Raw genomic sequence first — 17,940 nt, 5'->3', positions numbered from 1 at the left:
CTTCAGGCCACCGAGTGTCTCAGTACTGGCGATGCCCTGCTTAGCCAGGTGATCCCTGTAGCGGCAACTTCAGAACCAAATGGAGAAGTTCCAGGGGATCAATGTTCCTGGCTGGGGCAAGCCACTGTCACCAGACGTGCAGGCACTGGTGAGGTGGCTGAAGGAGGGCATCAGGAAACGGTTTGATCCCTTGCGGTCCAGTACGTGGTCCACGTGCTGGCTGCCATGTGTGACCCAAGGGTGAAGGGGAGCGGCAGTGTATGCGGCAGCAAAACCCTGGATCAGTTGATGGAGGTGCTGGTGAAGAGTCAGGGAGGCAGAAGGGTGGAGGCAGCAGGATATGGAAGAGGGGGATTGACTGTCCGGTGTCAGCACGCCATCCACCAGCCAGTCTCCTCCTCCACCACTGGTGCTGCCAATGTAGGCCAAGGACATAGCTTCCATGGTGGGGTTCAGAGGCATCAGACCCCAACATCAGGCAGGTAGCACTCAGGCCTTGGTGGCTGCCTATCTCGCCAAGGATGTGGTGCTGCTGCCGTGGTGGTCTGCTTGGCAAGCCAAAGCCAGATGTGGCTGGATCTGGCCGTGGTTGCCTGGGAACACCTGCCCTGTCCTGGTACACCTGTCCTGTCCAACCAGTGTTCAAAGTGAGAGGGTGTTCAGCATGGCTGGTCATGTAGTGACACCCCAGTGCACCTCCTTGGATCCTGGTTTGTGGAGCAGCCGGTGTTCCTGAAGGTGAACCTCCTGCTCATGGGGTTCCCTAAGCTCCACATGCAGATGAAATGAGTGCCACCCTCCTCACTCCATCTGCACTTCCTTCTTTTTTTTTACCCTTGGGTTTCACAACCATTTAGTGCCCTGCTCTCAGAGCAGAGGGAGCTCACACTGTATCACCAGCCAGCAGGGGAAGCTCCTGTGCCAGGACAAACTTGGATGTATGGACAGGGGTAGGAGGAGGCCCCAGGTCCTGGGCATGACTACTAAAACTGCACCTTCCTGGGGTGGGGAGGCCTGGTGGGACTACCAGTGGTGTGGCAGCCCCAGAAAATGCCAGGACCGAGGATCTCCTTGGTGAAAGGTGGGTAGGAGGCACCATAATCTCCAGCCACCACACGCATGCACAATCCTGGCTGGGGAAAACCCGGACCCATCACAGTTCATAGGCTTGTCTGTGAAAAGTGGTTTGTAAATTCCCTTTCAGGATCAGGCCTGAGAGACTGGAGACAGGTAGCTGGGTATTCTTGTCTTTGATACATTTTCAGTGTGCACTCATTCTGGTGTGCAGTTGTTGCTTGGTGTCTCCTATGTATTTTCCATCAGGGCACCAAGTGTATTGTGATATGTATTGTGAAGATATCTCCATAATAGAGATATTGTTGACAGGTTTTGCATGTCTTGTCATGGCATGGTCTGGGCTGTAGGAAGCTGGCTTTTGGTGATGAGGTTGGTAAGGTTTAGTGCTTGTTTGAATTTACAAACTTTTCACAGACGGGCCTATGAACTGCACTTGATCAACCTCCTAGGTACAGAAACTCATGGACTCAATATAGACATTGGAATTCTGACACACTACAGCCTGCCAGACATCTGACTCCCTCAGTACCTCTCCACTTTTACCTGTGCTAACACATCCCCTCCCTGCTCCCCCCACCAGCCTGACCCTCATCCCTTGACACCTCCATCTTCATTTTCACTGACTGTCTTTCTTGCCTGCATTGCATGCCAGCGTCTGGCTTCTTTACTATTCCTTCCATCCAGGAAGAATACACTAACTGCAGGTGCTTCCTCAGGATTTCAGCCCGAAAGCTTGCTAAGATATATTTCTCCAATTATTCAGTTGGTCTACTAAAAGATATCAGATTGACCCAAAGAAACTTGTTTGCCAGTGCCATGTCCTTAGACCAACACAGCAACACCTGTCCTCAGCCAGCTGACCAGAAGGAGGCAGGGCCCTGGGCACATCTAAGCCCCAGGGCTGGCTGGTGCTGGCAGGGAGAGTTCTCTGGCAGCTTCTGGAGAAGTTCCTCCAGGAAAGGAAGGAAAAGCTCTGACAGTTTGGCTGCCTGAGATGCTAATCCGACCGTGCTGCTTACTTACCTGTTGTTTTTTAAAGTGGTGGACTGGCTTGAGGCTATAGGGGAGAAGGAGGCCTCATTGGGGCACACTACCATGTTGTGCAGAGGCCCCAGCACCAGTGAAGACACACCTTAATGCACACACAAAGTCACACATCATGACTTTTATTTGTCAGCAGGTTGAGGTGCAGTTTCCCAGAAACCCCTACACCTATCTCCTTGAAACTTGACAGGCTTTGTGGCCTCAGCAGTGGCTACACTTTCTGTTGTCTTCATTCAAATCAGGCAAGAAATGACAAAGTTTTAGGCATTTTTGTGATTCCCCATTATAGCCTATGGGTGAAACATCAAAACAATTTTGACGAAATGAACAGTGCTTTAAAATGAAATGAAACGGCAAAACAAAACACTGTCCTTTCAAAATGGCGAAACAGAAGTCAAAATGAAATGGTGCTGTTTTGCACAGCTCTACTAACTACTATATTTATTTCACCCATGTATAATATACACTTATATCATCCGTGAATAGTCTTCCCCTTCTGATATCTTATGACCTTGTTTTTTCTCATTTTTTGTGCTAACAGTTCCACGCCACACAAATAGTAGTGGTGATGGGGGGTTGGGGGTGCCTTGCCTCACTCCTGTATGGATTTTAAAGGCCCCACTTAGATGCCCATTAATTTGGACTTGACTCTCTGCTTCTCTATAAAATAACCTTATTCAACTTACAGATTTATCTGGAAACCCTATTTTCCCTAGCATTTTGAATATGTAATCATGATCCACTATGTCATATGCTTTTTCTAATCATAGGTTTGCTTTAACTGTGTTTCTTTTCCCCTCCTGGATGTGGGACAGTGTATCAGGGTATCTCTGGCACTGATTACTTTGGAGATCCTTCTACCTGGTACTGCACATACTTGGTCTTCATGTATTATCTTCTGGGAATAGGGACAGACATCCAAAAAACCTGAGCCTGAGCCTGAATTGATTCAATCTTTGCAGGTTAGTCTAACCTGACTAGGCTAAACTGGTTTGTAACCACACAGACATCCCAGAAATGCAGGCACATGCCTGCAGTGCCTCAGGCTAGAAGTCAGGGGCTCTAAAGCAGTCTTCCCTTCCCTTCTACAAGTGCTGAGGAGAGGGGGGCATAGCCAGGCCTCGACAGGACTCTGATTAGGGAGGGCCCCCACCCCCTCCATGAGGAGCCCAGAAGGCAATTGATAATACAGTGTTTATCACCCCTAACTCAGTGTTTATCACCCCATCAAAAAGCAAAGCCTCTTTCCATTAGCTCAAGCTCTTCTTAAACACCTTTTCCAAGGAAGGAACCGATCTCCCACAGCATGGACCGTAGTCAGCCTGTGGTCTGCTAGCTAATGCTGAGAGGTGTCTTTGTAAGGGAGAGGGGGAAGCCAGGGGGAAGCCAAGCAGACGCCTACAGTCTTGGCTAGAGCACCAGCCAGGGAGCAGAGGGGAGGGTCCAGCTCTGCTGTGAAGCATAGAGCCCAGCTAAGAGAGCATGCCAGGATGCTGGGGGAGTTTGGTTTAACTTAAACCAGGAAGGGGTTTGGGGCAGACACTGCATAAACTGGTTTGACTCAGATCAGTTAAGTCTGAGATCACATTCAGCCAGGTTTATCTCAAACTGGTTTCAGCCACTTTCGAACAGGTTTATGTGAACTGAACATCTGTTCTGTTACAGGTTATACCAGTTTCTGATGATTTAAACCAGTTTATGTGTAATGTCTGTCCCTAGCCCTGGAGGTTTTTTCTCATCCTCAAAGCCAGCATCTTGACCATTAACTTATAGTCCATATTAAGGAGTGTAATTGGTTTCCAGTTTCTTAGGAGTTCCTTCTTCCCTTTCTTGGAGACTAAGATCACAATGCCTCTTGTAAAGTTTTTACCTGCCTCCCTGTTTCAGCTATTTCCTCAAAAATTTCCACTATATCCCTCCCTACCCATACCCCAAACTTCTCATAAAATTCAATAGGCAATCTATCTGCTTCTGGTGATTTCCCTCTTTTAAAGATTTTAAAGCACTCCTCCATTCACTCCAGGCAGATCTCCAAGTTCACCAAGCACTCCTCCTCCACTTCCTTTAAGCTTATCTTTTTTTCCATCTTCTTTGCTGCCTCCTCCTCTACTTTATCTTCAATCTCTTCCAGCAAATTCTTCATCTTTCTTCTTCTGATATAGCTCTTCATAAAATCTTCTCATTACCTCCAACACCTCCTCCTTCTTTTACACTTGGGTACCACGTTCCCTCACTGCTTTTAATTCTTCTTTTGCCTTCTTCACTCTAGTCAAAAATTATTGGGACAACTCTTCATTTTCTCCTACCCAGCGTGCTAGTGCAAAAAACATTTTCTTTCTTGTCTTTCTTTTAAGCCAACTTTCTATCCCTTGCCTTGTTTCTTCTAATTTTTCTCATACCTGTCTTCCTTCAGTGACTTCCTCTAGCAGCTCCTGCATCTTTCTTTGTAGTTCTCTTAGCAATTTTGTTCTTTCCCCCTGCAGTTCTCTGGCTTTTCTTCTTAAAGAATTCTCCCATCCTTTTCTTCAGCATCATCCACCATTCTCTGGCACTGTTAAGGTATTTCTTCAGTGTTCTCCACCCCTCATATGGTCTTGCATATGCTTGACATATCTCCTTATCTTGTAACAGTCACACATTTAACCTGCCCACTCCTCTTCCCCTTACCAGGCTCGTACCAAGACTCCCATTCCACCTTCAGCATCCGTTGATCATTAAATGATGCTTTCTTTCTTCCTTATGTCTGTTTCTTTTAATACAAACATAAAATCAATTCTTATTGTTTTTTTTACATTGGGGTCATTTCTAGTGAAAACTTTCTCCCCTGACCACACATCTCTTAGTGACTCTTCTTTAATTATATTTGTTAACAATCTGGATAAACTGTCCAAAGTTCTGCCTCCTCCTTTATTCTGTTACCCGCTTCTATTATGCAACTGAAGTCCCCTGTTATTATCTGTGGCCTCCCTCTGACCATGTAAACTGGTGGCTTTCTAAGCTGAGCCTTCTTCCCCTCTTGCTTTAGTGGTGCATACATGTTGAAAATTTCTAATTCTGTTCCCCTGACTGATATTATCATTCACTGCACTCTGCCTGTGATGGTGTTTTCCACCTGCTTTGCTTTCACCTCTGGATTCTTGAATAGTATTGCCACTCCAGCCACTTTATTCGCATTTGTCCCTGGCCACCAAGTTGGTTCCATCTCCATCTCTTCTAAAAATATGTATAATCCCTCTGTCCTGGTATAGCACATTCTTGTAGGCCGATTATGTCTGCCTTTATTTAATTTAACATTGGCTCAACCTGTTTCCATCTTTTCATTGTAAAGACACTTCTGGCATTACTTGAAGGTATATTCAGTGAAATTGTGCTGCTGTACTGTGCTGCTGCTCATATTGGGTGCCCCCCCCCACCTCCTTCACATGCCTGTTGCTCTTGCAAGCTGCCTGACTGCTTTTGGAGCTAGAAAGGCTTCTGTTTTCCTGCCTCCCTACCACTTCCCACCCCCTGCACTCAACTCTGGGATGGAGCCCAGGACAGATCATAGATTTCATAGACATTGAGTCCAGCCCCCTGCCCAGGGGCAGGAAGTCAGCAGGGATTATAGGATCTCAGCAAGATAAACATCCAAAAGTGTCTTGAAGGCATTCAAAGTGGGTGCTTGAACCATGTCTGGGGGCTGTCTATTCCAAATCTTGGGGGCTCGGACAATAAAGAAGTTCTTCCTTATGTCCAGCCTGAAACAGTCGCAGAGTAGTTTGTGACCATTCGATCTTGTCATCCCTTGGGGTGCTCTAGTGAACAGATGTCTGCCAGATCCTGGTGAACACCCCTAATAAACTTATAGGTGGCCACCAGATCGCCCCTGAGCTTGCGCTTTTCCAGGCTGAAGAGTCCCATTGGTTAATAGCAGGAAGCTGCTCTCTCACTTGCCTCCATCTTTATCAAGTTTCTTTTTCTTGATTTTTCTGTCTCTGCACTCTCTTCCTTTTCCCTATCTGTTGCTTTGGCTCTTTTCCTTGCTCCACCCCCAATTCTGCTGTCTGCCAGGTTTCTTCCTTCCACTTCTAGTGCCACTCCCAGTGGGCTGAACTTTCGTCATGCTCTTGATTATTCTTCTCCAGCTGATCCTATTCTATCTCCCACTCTCTTCTGCTACTGTCGTCCCTGTGGTTTTGTCTCTGTCACCATCGCCTTCTTTGCTGCTGCCGCTGTTACTGTCTGCTGTTGCTCCTACCTTCACCTTCACTGTCTTCTTTTTGGTCCACTTTTCCGTCTTTATCTACTCCCTCGGTCTCCAAACCTTAATTTCTGCTCCTTATTTCTCTTTCTACCTCCTGGCTATCAGGCAGCACTGCCATTGTTTTGGGATTTGGATTTCCCTCCTCCACTCCTTCTATCCCAACCCTCCATTGATTTCTTTCTCTACCCTTAAGGCATTGATCATCAGGCTCTCTGCCGATCAGGTGTTCTTAGCCAAAAAGCCAAGATGCTGATGGGAACCTTTTTTTGTGTAGCCCTTAAAAAAAGTGGGGGTTGGGGAGGGGAGGAGTTGTTTCCCCAGGAAAAAAATGAGCACCAGGCCTGGAGGTACTGCAATACCAGGCTGGCACTTGGAGAGGCAGGAACAAGCTCCAACACCCTCTCCTGGTGCTAAAAATGCTGGTGAGACTTTTTTTTTTTGTGGGCCTTAAAAAATGGGTGAGTGTTCCCTGCACAGGGAACTGGCACCAGGCCTGAAAGTACTGTAATACCAGGCCTGCACCAGTCCTGATACCCTTATCTTGGTGCTAAAAATGCTTAAGTACAAGACAAAACATTTTTAAGGCATAAGGAAATACAGAGGACCCGAGCGAGGGGCTACATAGTAGAAGTTGGGGGTAGGGGTGTGAACGTAGCTAAGTTGTATAAGAATCATACAGCCAACTAAGCCCAGGGGTGAAAGGGAGGGAAGGGAGGGCTCGGTACTTACATAGCAAAAAATATACAAGAGACCTCACACAACAATACCACATTTGAATAGAGAGGTGGTTTGTAGGCACACACATTGTTATAAGAGAGATGCAGGATACAGTTATGGAGTTAGTTAAGAGTCCAGGATTTAGAAAAGTCCTTTGAATCCTTTAGGTGTATCATCAGGGGCTGATTAGGCGGTCCCCTCTGTGTCGCTTCTGGTTGGCAGGTGGGGTCCACATACTGGTGCTGTCCCATGATGTACTCCATGTAGATGTCCCTGGACTAGTGGATGGTATTGGACACCATGAAGTGCTGCATCAGCTTGGTGTGGTAGTGTGATATGTGGCCGGTGCACAGGACACTCTTGTTGCTGGGGTCCCATATTCAGATGCCCTGATGATCAGTGCCTCGATCATCACATTGTATCCCCAGCTCCTCAGGATGTCTGCCAGTGGCTGGTATTGTTCACACTTCTTTTCATGGGCCTCTGTAGCAGAAGGCCACCTCTGTTTCTCCCAAAAAACTCTGCTCTGTGACAATTTGGTTAAGATGGGCCCTGCAGAGGGTACACACCTTACCCTATCTCTTCAGATAGGGTAACCTGAGCTGGATACATTCCTGAGGGAGGGGGGAAACCTGCTCCCTCTGCCTATGTGACTAGCATCACATACCTGAGTGAGGGGCTTGGGCTCCCTGGGGAGCTAGGAACTGCCAGTCTGCCCAGCAACTAGTGGTGCATTTCAAATTGGTTGGCTGACAGCCAACAGGTGCTGGCCTCCATTGGACCAGGTAAATGAGGTCATAAGGGCCATATAAGTTAAGGATTGCCCAGGAGGAGGGGCAGCAGTCATGATACCGTCTGAAACTTGCTCTCTCTCTCAAAACTCATGATCAAGGAACTGCCTGCCTCCAGAGGGGATCTCTACCTGCCTCTGGATGATACTTGTGAGTAAGCTACCTGAGATCCAGCTAGATATATAGCTTGCAGTAACTCAGATGCATGATCAAAGGCTAGCCAGCCATGCCAGTTTGCTCTATGGTATTTCTCTGATATTGTTCTATCCTGTACCCTATTCCAACCCTACCCCTTGTAACCAATATAGTTCTCCTTTGTACCTAGCGTGAGAGACTTATTGGGAGTGGGTCTAGATTATGGCCTTGGGGTCCCCTTGGTTGGGCTGACTAAGGGAGACCACTTCTTGTGCTTCTGACTGAGGGAATCATCCCAGGTTCTTGAAGTGAATCAAATACCCTCAAGGGCTACTAGGCCTGTGTTTCCCAGGGTACACAGAGCCAGAATTAAGCCCATCCCTGGGTGGAGGCAGTGTTACCTCCAGGCTAGTGGGTGTGCTCCAGGAAGGGGTTCAGCCAGACATGAGGTGCCCCCAGGGAGGCACTCGGAGCCTGGAAGGTGGTCAGGCGCAGTGAGGTGGGTGGCTCAATGCAGGAGTGCCCCCTACTGGCCCGCCACAGCCTCCACGAGGCTTGCTGCTGGTTCTCAAAGGTGATGGTGACATCTACCATCACAACACGCTTGTTGTCCTCGATGGTCACAGTGATGTCTAGGGCACCGCTTGGCCGGCTGGATGTGGTGCGGGGGGGAAGCTCGCATGTGGTGGCTGCTGCTACTTCCCACCACCCAGCACTGCTGCCGCTCTGCGTCCAGCCATGCCCCCCTTCCCGCCCCCCACGTCCGGCCACCGGGGGTACAGTTACTAAAAAAAGGTTGAAAAGTAGAAAAGTAGTAGTTGAAAAGTAGCAGGTTGCTGCTAGTAGGAACCAGCAGCACACTTATACGATGGGGAACTCCCTACTTGAGAGCACGGAGGCGGAAAGGGATCTTGGTGTCATTATTGACTCCAAGATGAACATGGGCCGACAATGCGAGGTCATGGTTGGCAGGGCTAACCGGACCTTGTCGTGCATCCACAGGTGCATCTCGAGTAGAGCCAGGGAGGTGATCCTCCCCCTCTATGCGACGCTGGTCAGGCCGCAGCTGGAGTATTGTGTCCAGTTCTGTGCGCCCCATTTCAGGAGGGATGTGGACAACATGGAGAGGGTCCAGAGGAGGGCCACCCGCATGATCCGGGGACAACAGGGCAGACCCTACAGTGAGAGACTGCGGGACCTGAACCTATTCAGCCTCCACAAGAGAAGGCTGAGGGGGGACCTGGTGACCGTCTATAAACTCACTAGGGGGAACCAGAAGGGTTTGGGGGAGACGCTGTTTCCCCTAGCCCCCGCTGGCATAACAAGGAGTAATGGGCACAAGTTGATGGAGAGGAGGTACAGATTGGACATCCAAAAAAACTACTTCACAGTTAGGGCGGCTAGGAGCTGGAACCAACTTCCAAGGGAGGTGGTGCTGGCCCCTACCCTGGGGATCTTTAAGAAGAGGCTGGATACCTACCTGGCTGGACTCATTTGAGTCCCGTTTTTTGTTTAGGGTTCTTTTGTTGTTCTCCCGCCCTGGCGGGGGGTCGGGCTAGAAGATCTATTAGGTCCCTTCCGACCCTAAAACTATGAAACTATGAAACCCCTGGCATAAGGCATCCGATAATGGTCCTCATGATGTTGTTAAGGCTGGAATCTACTAACTTAGTGTGTGCTCTGGCCCCATACTGATTCAAAGAACTCAGGAAGAGCATATACAACTGCCAAAGTTGAGATGCAAAGTGTTTGGAAACTTGCACCCTAGATGGTGCCAGTAAGGTGATGGATAAGAGCTCTGCTGAGACCCTGCTTCAAGGATAGGTTAGTGCATCCCGTCTGAACAAAATATAGTGCCCATTGTGCTCATTCCCCCTCAGTGCCAACAGTTTTTAAAGTCATGATGAACCACTACATAAAATATATTTCAACTTCCTCTTCAGTCCCATGGCCTACCTAGCAGTGCCTTTCTTTCCCATTTCCACTGATTCCTGTTTCTTTGTGAGCCTTAAATGTCTGGTAAACATCACCAAGCTTCTGTGTAGCTGAGAGGCTCTGGTGCCCCTTTTCTCAGCCTTTTGTATTAGGCTGAGCGTTGTATTAGGTTAGTGTTGCTTCATCCTCTATGGAATGTAGACGGACTGGGGAGTCCTGTGCCTCATTTGCATATATGATTTGGAAGGTCCTGTGACTTATGACAAGAACACCAGGTACTAGTACTGAGTGGGGGACTAATTAGTACATGGATCCTTTGTGAAGGGTATCTGGAGTGTACACACATACTAAGTAGTATTGGGCTGTGGGGACACCGTGGCTTGAAATGCTTTTGACTCTGCTTTGGCCCAGCTCAATGAACTATGTGATAAGTCATGAGTCTTTTGGCTATGGACTAATATCATGCACAGTTTGTACTATGTATAAGTGATGACCAAAAGAGTTAGACACACAGCAGTCTCCTGTCCCCCCTCTGCTTGCCAAAGAGGCACATTATAATGGATATCTTTATTTGAAAGTCAGTGTTCATTAGTTCTTCACATTTCAAACTAACAAGGTAATTGCTGCAGTCTGGGGCTAGAGTCAGACCCACAGCACTCTCTTGTTCCATGTTGTGTTTGGGGAGGGAACAGAGCCTAAGCAGGATATGACAGTAAGAAGGAACAGAAAGACTTCAGGGGGAAGAAATGTTGGGGGATAGAGGGCAAGGGGGCCACCTGCCCCTCCTCTCACTATCTTCTCTGCTGTAGCATTGGGAGACATATTCAAGACACCTGATAATTAGATTTTACACTTAGGGAATTATAGCAAATGTAGCCATTTTCCATATTTAAAATGTAATTATTGGAGGTCATCTTATATTTGAGGTCATTTTATATTCAAGTAAATACAGTATCTCTGGGAATACAAGGCTTACATTTTTTTTTACATAAAAGCTGAGATTCTCAAATAACAACAAAATTCCAGGAGCTGAAGCTTTAAATAAAACACTAACATGAGATTCTTAATTAACCACAAGATTTGGCACATTAGGCCTATGAAAAATGCATCTACTGTTTTAAAATACCATTTGCATTCTGTTCAAGTTCCCTTTTCTCCTCTACCCATCCTTTTTTTAGGCTTCACTGGGTATGTCTACATGAGACATTTACTGCAGAGCTGCTTAATTAGATTTGCAGCAAAATGCCATTGTCTACACGTGACCCTTTTAAGCTGCAGTAGACTAATAAATGCTACCACAGGGCAGTCTGGCTAAAAACAAGTAGTGCCCTGAGGTGGGGTTTTTTTGTTTGCAGCAGCACATGTGTAGATGGTGATGAGGCTGGCTGGAACACCAAGGTGCTTCAGCGTGGGGGCTGCCTGCCAGCTAGCCCTGCACTGAAGCATCTTTGTGCCTCAGCCAGGCCCCCTGCAGCATGTGAAGCCCTCTCAGAACAGCCCTGAGCTGGCAGGCTGACCCCCCGGTTCCCCTGCCAGCCTGGTCTGCTCCAACTGGGCTCCATGTGCTGAGCATGAATAAACTTTGGAGCAATATGCTCTGAAGTTTTTTCATGCACATTAATCGTGCGTGTAGACGTGCCCACCGAAACGTATACTGTCTCACCGAATAATAAGGCAACTGAATGCAGGTCTAGGAAACACTTCCTGCATCTCAAAAGGATGGGATAGAATATGGCTGATTAATCAAAAACTGGATATTGTCTTAACATTAGCTTAATTTACACATTATTAACCCTTAGAACACTGTTTCCCTCCTTCCCCCCCACAACGTTCCAACCACATGATGGTTTGGAGGTGTGTGCTGCATATTGATCTCTTCAGTATGCAGTGGACACTCAATGAAACCTGTATTCAAAATCCAAACAGAAGACAGCATTTAAAAAAATAGAAATTGCGTAAATTGTGCAAAAGGGCTTTCACTGTTGTAAACAACATCGCATCTCATGACAGTCAGGCTGTCAGGACTTTTTTGTTCATTTTATTTTAAAGGAACCACTTCCCCTTGAATATATGGTATTAAATGTTAATTTCCAGTATCTTAGCTGATAACCAGAAGAATGAGTTGCCCAGTATAGATGGTGGTCTGCTGACAGAAGTTAGAATAACATAAAATATTTCTGCTCTAGCTCATCTGTATTTGCTCCAAGAGTGCTTAGGGGTACACTGTATTCAGGAGGTCTTTTGTGAGCAAAGGGTTAAATTTTATAGAATTGGAAAAGTTGCTTCATTCTGTAGCTTTTACAAATAAAATTAAAAATAAACTGTTTCTATACATTCTTTAAAAAAGATGCAGTTAGATTTCAAGTTCTAAGCTTTTCTGTTTCATTATGATGCATAGAAGCCAGCTGGTTTGCTAACTTGGGTGACCTCACATTCCTTGAATGTACTCATAAATCAAACCAAGGCCATGCATTAAAAGCTCAGCTCTGACACTAATTCAAAGGAGGGAAAGTTTTATACATTGTGGGGGAAGCACATAGCTAGACACTTAAGGCCAGATTCTGCAATCTGTAATCAGATGGAATACAACTTTCTCATGAAAATAGTCCCATGGAAGACATGGAAGTCAAGAAGACTATAAAATTGCTCAATGTCAGTAAATGTTGCAGGGCCAGGCTAGTAAGGAGCATTTGAAAATAGAGCAGTCATGTTTATGAAAATGTATGAAAAGCTACAATGGGGTGGGAAGCAGCTAAATGTTCACCACCTGAAAATGGTGTTCTTGTGAATTTCTCCAGTGAGAGAACTCAGTCTCTCCTGGAAAAAAACATTTTGGTTCGATTTTAATAAAAACTATTTTAAAGCATCCAGTTGCATTGAAAAGCTCACATATCATTATACTGCGCCACAACGGTGATTATTCTAGACCATACAGTAACCTCTGGGATCATCCAATATCTTGCAATTAATGCTTGGGATATGATGCAAGAAAGGTAGTTTACCATGTTAGTCTGAAGCTAGGCAGAAGGCAGGGCAAGGTGGCACATAATAGACCAACTTGTTCTGAGTTGCATGAGCTTTCATAGGCTACAGTCTACTTTGTTATATGTGAGTAGGATATAATGATTGAGGCTTGGATGGTTTCAGAAACTAGGCAGATGGTAACCCAGAGGCCTGTGATCAAAGGCCTAGTGTCTTGTCATTTTATGAGTAATGTGGTTAGATTGGTATCTTCCCACTCTCTAACAAAAGACAATTTAAACAAAATCAAAGCATTTCCAAGAACCAGAAAAAAAATATTGTTTGGTTATTATGGTGGTTTGCTTGTTGAGGGAGAAAATTCTTACCTTTGCCAATGCCTTGTGTCTTTTTGTTAAGCCAGATTGATTTCTCTGGAAACTGAATCCTCTGTTTATCCACAGACCAAGTCCTCCTGTTTGTTTCTTTGCTGACCTGGCAGAATAATGGCCTTGACCAGACCAGATGAGATAGTTCACTCTTTGTGCTCATTGCATCCTTGGCCTGGTTAACTATAATCCTAATTTTGTTAAGTGGATGCCTGTGCAATGGGATGGATTATCAAGTAATTACACTGAAGTTGTACTGAAATCTGCCTGTAATGGCCTATTACCACTGTAGTTTTGGTTTGGAGTTGACTGGGCACGAAAGAGGATATTTGTCAAATGCTTATACCTTGAGCCCCTCTATAAAAAAAAGCCAACAAAAAAAAATATGGTTTTATGCATAAGGATGGAATCAGACATGCTTAAGGAGAAAATATGGCATTTTTAAGAACATTTAGGGCCTTGTTACGTGGTAATTTTGGGAGGCTCCTGGAGCTCTTAACCTCTGGATTGTTTGCACAATAACACCCAGAACTAATTTTAAGCACTCATTATGCCACTCCAAGGCAGAATTATCTCTGATCTGTGTTACCCAGCTCATGTTTCACTAAAGTATAACTACTTTAGGCTACACCTTAGTGTAAATACTGCCCCCCCCCCACAGGCCTGGATTGGGCCCACTGCCCCATCTCCCCAGATTCCTGCTCACTGCATCCCCTCGCCTGTTCATGGCTGCTCATGCTGTCTGTTCTGGGGGAGCAGGCAGGGAAGGGTAAACCTGCCTGCTTGACTGCCACTGCTCTCTAGGCTGGGCTCAACCCAGAGAAGAGCAGCAGGGGCTGGGCAGGCAGGTTAACCCTTCCCTGCCTGCTTCCCTGGGACAGACAGCACAGGCACAAGTAAGGGGGAGATTGTGGGAGAAGCTAGGGTCAGGGTGCAGCGGGGAACCCTAAGGGGTAGGAGGAAACCCTACGGACAGGGGGAACCAGGGGAGCCCAGAGGGGCAGAGGGAAAGGGGGAAGCCCGGAATGGGGTAGGGTGTAGATTTTTGCCTTTCAGCCCTCCAGGCCTATGCTGGCTTCAAACTCAAGCTAACACTAACACCAGTCAGCTTTTATAGTAAGAAAGTCCTTGTTTACCTTTTCTTGCCCCCTTTCCCACCAATTGATCACTTTAGAATTTGGGAATTCTTCAGTGGAATTGTAGTTGATAAAAGTTGGTTTATTCTCAATTCAGATTCAAATAATGTATCTGAGCCTGTAGTCATAAGGACAGGATGTAAGGAGGTGGATTTTACAAACATTCTCATTGTTGGTCCCAAAACGATTTTCCACAAAACAGAGCATGAGGCTCTACCTGTTGTGTTTAAAATACACACCAAGAGCTAATTTTAATTCATCCTTATTATAATATTGTCTAGCATATTCCAAGATGTCCTTTTTTCTGCACCTGCCAACCACCCAGCACCGCTGCATCAAATGCTTTTGAGACAGTGACTATTCTGGGTAGCAGTTTCATATACAACACTAAACATAACTAAGCTGACTCTATATAGTTGTAAATGTGTATCATTTATTCTTTCAGACTGACATGGTTTATGTCAGTAAGTAAAAGGTCCTTTCAGAGGGATCATAAATCGATAAGAAAAATGCAATGGGAAAAATGACATATTATTAAGGTTGATATTTATAGAAATTCTTGTTAACACTGTTTGTTGTGTTTATCACATTTTACTGCTGTGTTGTGCTGACTATGGCCCATATCAATCCTTGGAATAACAGCAGAACAATAAGAATATTAGAATTTTTATTAGTTTTATTTGGATGGAGTAATACCTAGGAGCTACTACCTGGGCCTAGACATTGTTCTAGGTGCTGCCCGAGAGAGTTTATGTTCTAAATATAAGACAAGAGACAACAGGTGGATATAGACATATCGGGGAGTACAAGAAAACTATGAGATAATATGTGGGAACTTGGTAAGCAGTGGTCACACCACACCAGGTGCCTGACAGCTGTCAAGTTTTTATAGGCATGAAAGCAAAGGGGAGTTTTTAGACAGAATTTGGAAGATGACAAAAATGATTGATTTCTGTTTGTTTAATTTACTGTAACTAAATACCTGGATACCAACCTTATGGATACAGTGATATTCTCCCCATTTTACAGGAGGGAAAGTAGGACAAAAGGAACATAATTTGCCCAGTTCCTCATAGGCAGACTGGGATTAGAACCAGTAAGAAAGTCAAGTACACTGCATTGTTCATTCTGCATTGTCTTGCTGGCTCTTCCAAACTCCTGGGCACAGGTTTCCTATTTGTATTTTCAATTCAGTCTTCAAATGGTTTTGAAATAGCTGCAAAAAGATTAGCTACGTCTCTGTAAGACATCACTTTCCTCCCTTCTCTGAGCTGCTTTCTTCTGACATTTTGTTTCTGCCTATACCCCAATTTTTCACACCTTGTTTAGACTTACGTGTTTACTGTAACTCTACTGTTTTAAGTTTCCTACCTCCTTAAGACCACAAAGCACTTCAAGAAAGGATTTCCATGTATTATATTTTGTTCTGAAAGCCTTATCTCATACAGACATATTTGCCCATTTTCTTTTTTCCCTCTATATATAAAAAATTATGTTTCAGAGCCATTATACATGCAGCATTCTGCTTCCATAGCCTGGGTTAAGATCTCTCTGTGAAACTGCACACAATAAAACATTTTTCCTAAGAAAAGTTAGCAATGCACTAAATGCTGATGCAGTGTTTCAACATACTTAATTATTTCTTTTTTGCATTGTTTATCATTGTTTTGTCAACCTTCCATATCGTTCCCCACAATGCTTTGTGCTGGATTTTCTTTGAAAATTCCTTTCCTCTGAACTTGCCATGAACTTTTCTGTAATATACTGCCATAAAATGCCACCAAAAAAGTCCTTATATACTTAGAAGAGAACAAAAGATTAAATGCTGTGAAATTATGCAACGCTCACTCCCTCACTACTGTCCCTCTTCCCCCCCCCTCCCCCCCCCCCCCCCCCTTCCAAATAACACTGGTGACTTCATAAGAAGAAGTAACTTTTAGTCTCAGGTATGGACTGGAACAGGGGCCCTAAGCAAGTAGCTAGTGCCATAAACCATAAGAGCATGGTTTAAATAATGCATACATAGCATGCTCCGTTCTGTGTATTCTGTGGTTTTGCTAGTGATGTCAAAATTCTGGGATTTAATTTTGGGTGATGGAGAGGGAGGAGGAGGAAGAGAGGGGTTGTGTTTCCTGAGATGCTCTGTGGGAGGAGAAAGATTATGCATGCGCCTAATGTAATGAGAGAGAGAAAATGATGAATTCGAATTCATGGATACAAGGACATGGGAAGATTAATTTTTTTGTGTAAAAGAAATAATTACAGTAATTTTGATCTTGGAGAAAAACACAAAGAATATATGCCTTTAAATATGACGCATTTTGTGTGTTACAAGAGGGTTTTATTTCTAATGGCGAGAGGCCGTGAACTATAGGGCCAGTAAAGAAGGAAGCGACCTGATATATGGAGCTGTCAACTATCCCCATGTTACAGAGCTGTGGAGGGTGGATATTTTTTTTAATCTCTTGCTTCTGGGTGTTGCTGGGTGCCAGATAGGGCCAGGAAAGAATTTTTTTTTCTTTCATGTTGCTACAGGTCTGCTAGTCCAGCAGCTCCTCAAGGCAAGATCATCCATACACACTCAAGAGATTCAAGAGGGCCATGACCCCACTACTGTTTTATTTGTTGTGGCCCCTGACTCGCACACTTTCTGGAGAAGCACTGGGTATTGGTAGCAGCTAAGGCTGCAGGTTTTGGCTGGGGTGTGCTAGTGCTCCTGCTGGGTCTAAAACCTGTAGATTCCTGATTAGAGGATCTGACACTCTGCTCAGGGTCAGACAGATCACCACATCTGGGATCATGAAGGGATTTTTATTCCATGGTAAGACTAGCACAGTTTGTAGTGGGGTTTTTGCCCTTCTCTGTAGTGGGGTCATGGCCCTCTTGGATCTCTTGAATGTGTTTTAATAACCCTTGTGTCACAACCCAAGGGTGTGATTTTGTTTGTGTGTGCTTCGGCACTGCTAAATTATTTCCCACCACTCGGAGCTTTCTTTGCAGGGTGCATTTCTCAGTTTGCAAAGAGAAATGCATGGTGCAAAGGAGTTCCCGCCACCCGCATGCAAATTTGTGTCCCACTATTGGCCAGTTCTAAATTATTCCCACGTGGCGGCTAGCGATTGGCTTGCTAGCCGTATAAGAGGCTTGAGCGGTTTCCGCCCAAGTTGGAGAACTCCGAGGAGAACCCCGCAAGGGAGAACTCCGCAACCATCTGAAGGAGAAGGAGGGCTTCACGTCTTGTGAAGCATTCTAAGCGCTGCGGAGCCTATCGAACCCAGCGCGTACCTTAAGAAGGCTATAGGGGTCTGATCAACCTCTGGCCTCTCCCCGTCGCCGAACGATCCCTCGACAAACCCCTTCCCTGCGCGCAAGTTCCACGGAGCCTAGCAAACTTCGTGTGAGTGTATCCAGAGCTCTGTCCGGGTTCGAGTCCTACAGGTTTATCTTCCCATCGCCGAAAACCCCTTGCGACGTACTCTCATGTTTTGCATCTTCCCGTCGCTGAAAACCCCTTG

The 17,940-nt window shown here is 45.6% G+C and overlaps 1 pseudogene; it reads right to left on the bottom strand.

Annotated features, from left to right (window-relative positions):
- Positions 1-6,689: 6,689 nt before the first annotated feature.
- LOC112547919 lies at positions 6,690-6,820 on the bottom strand (annotated as a pseudogene).
- Between the last annotated feature and the right edge of the window lie 11,120 nt (positions 6,821-17,940).

The sequence above is a fragment of the Alligator sinensis genome, unplaced genomic scaffold, assembly GCF_000455745.1.
Source record: "Alligator sinensis unplaced genomic scaffold, ASM45574v1 scaffold1599_1, whole genome shotgun sequence".
Classification (NCBI taxonomy): domain Eukaryota; kingdom Metazoa; phylum Chordata; order Crocodylia; family Alligatoridae; genus Alligator; species Alligator sinensis.
This window is presented reverse-complemented; position numbering and strand designations above follow the sequence as displayed.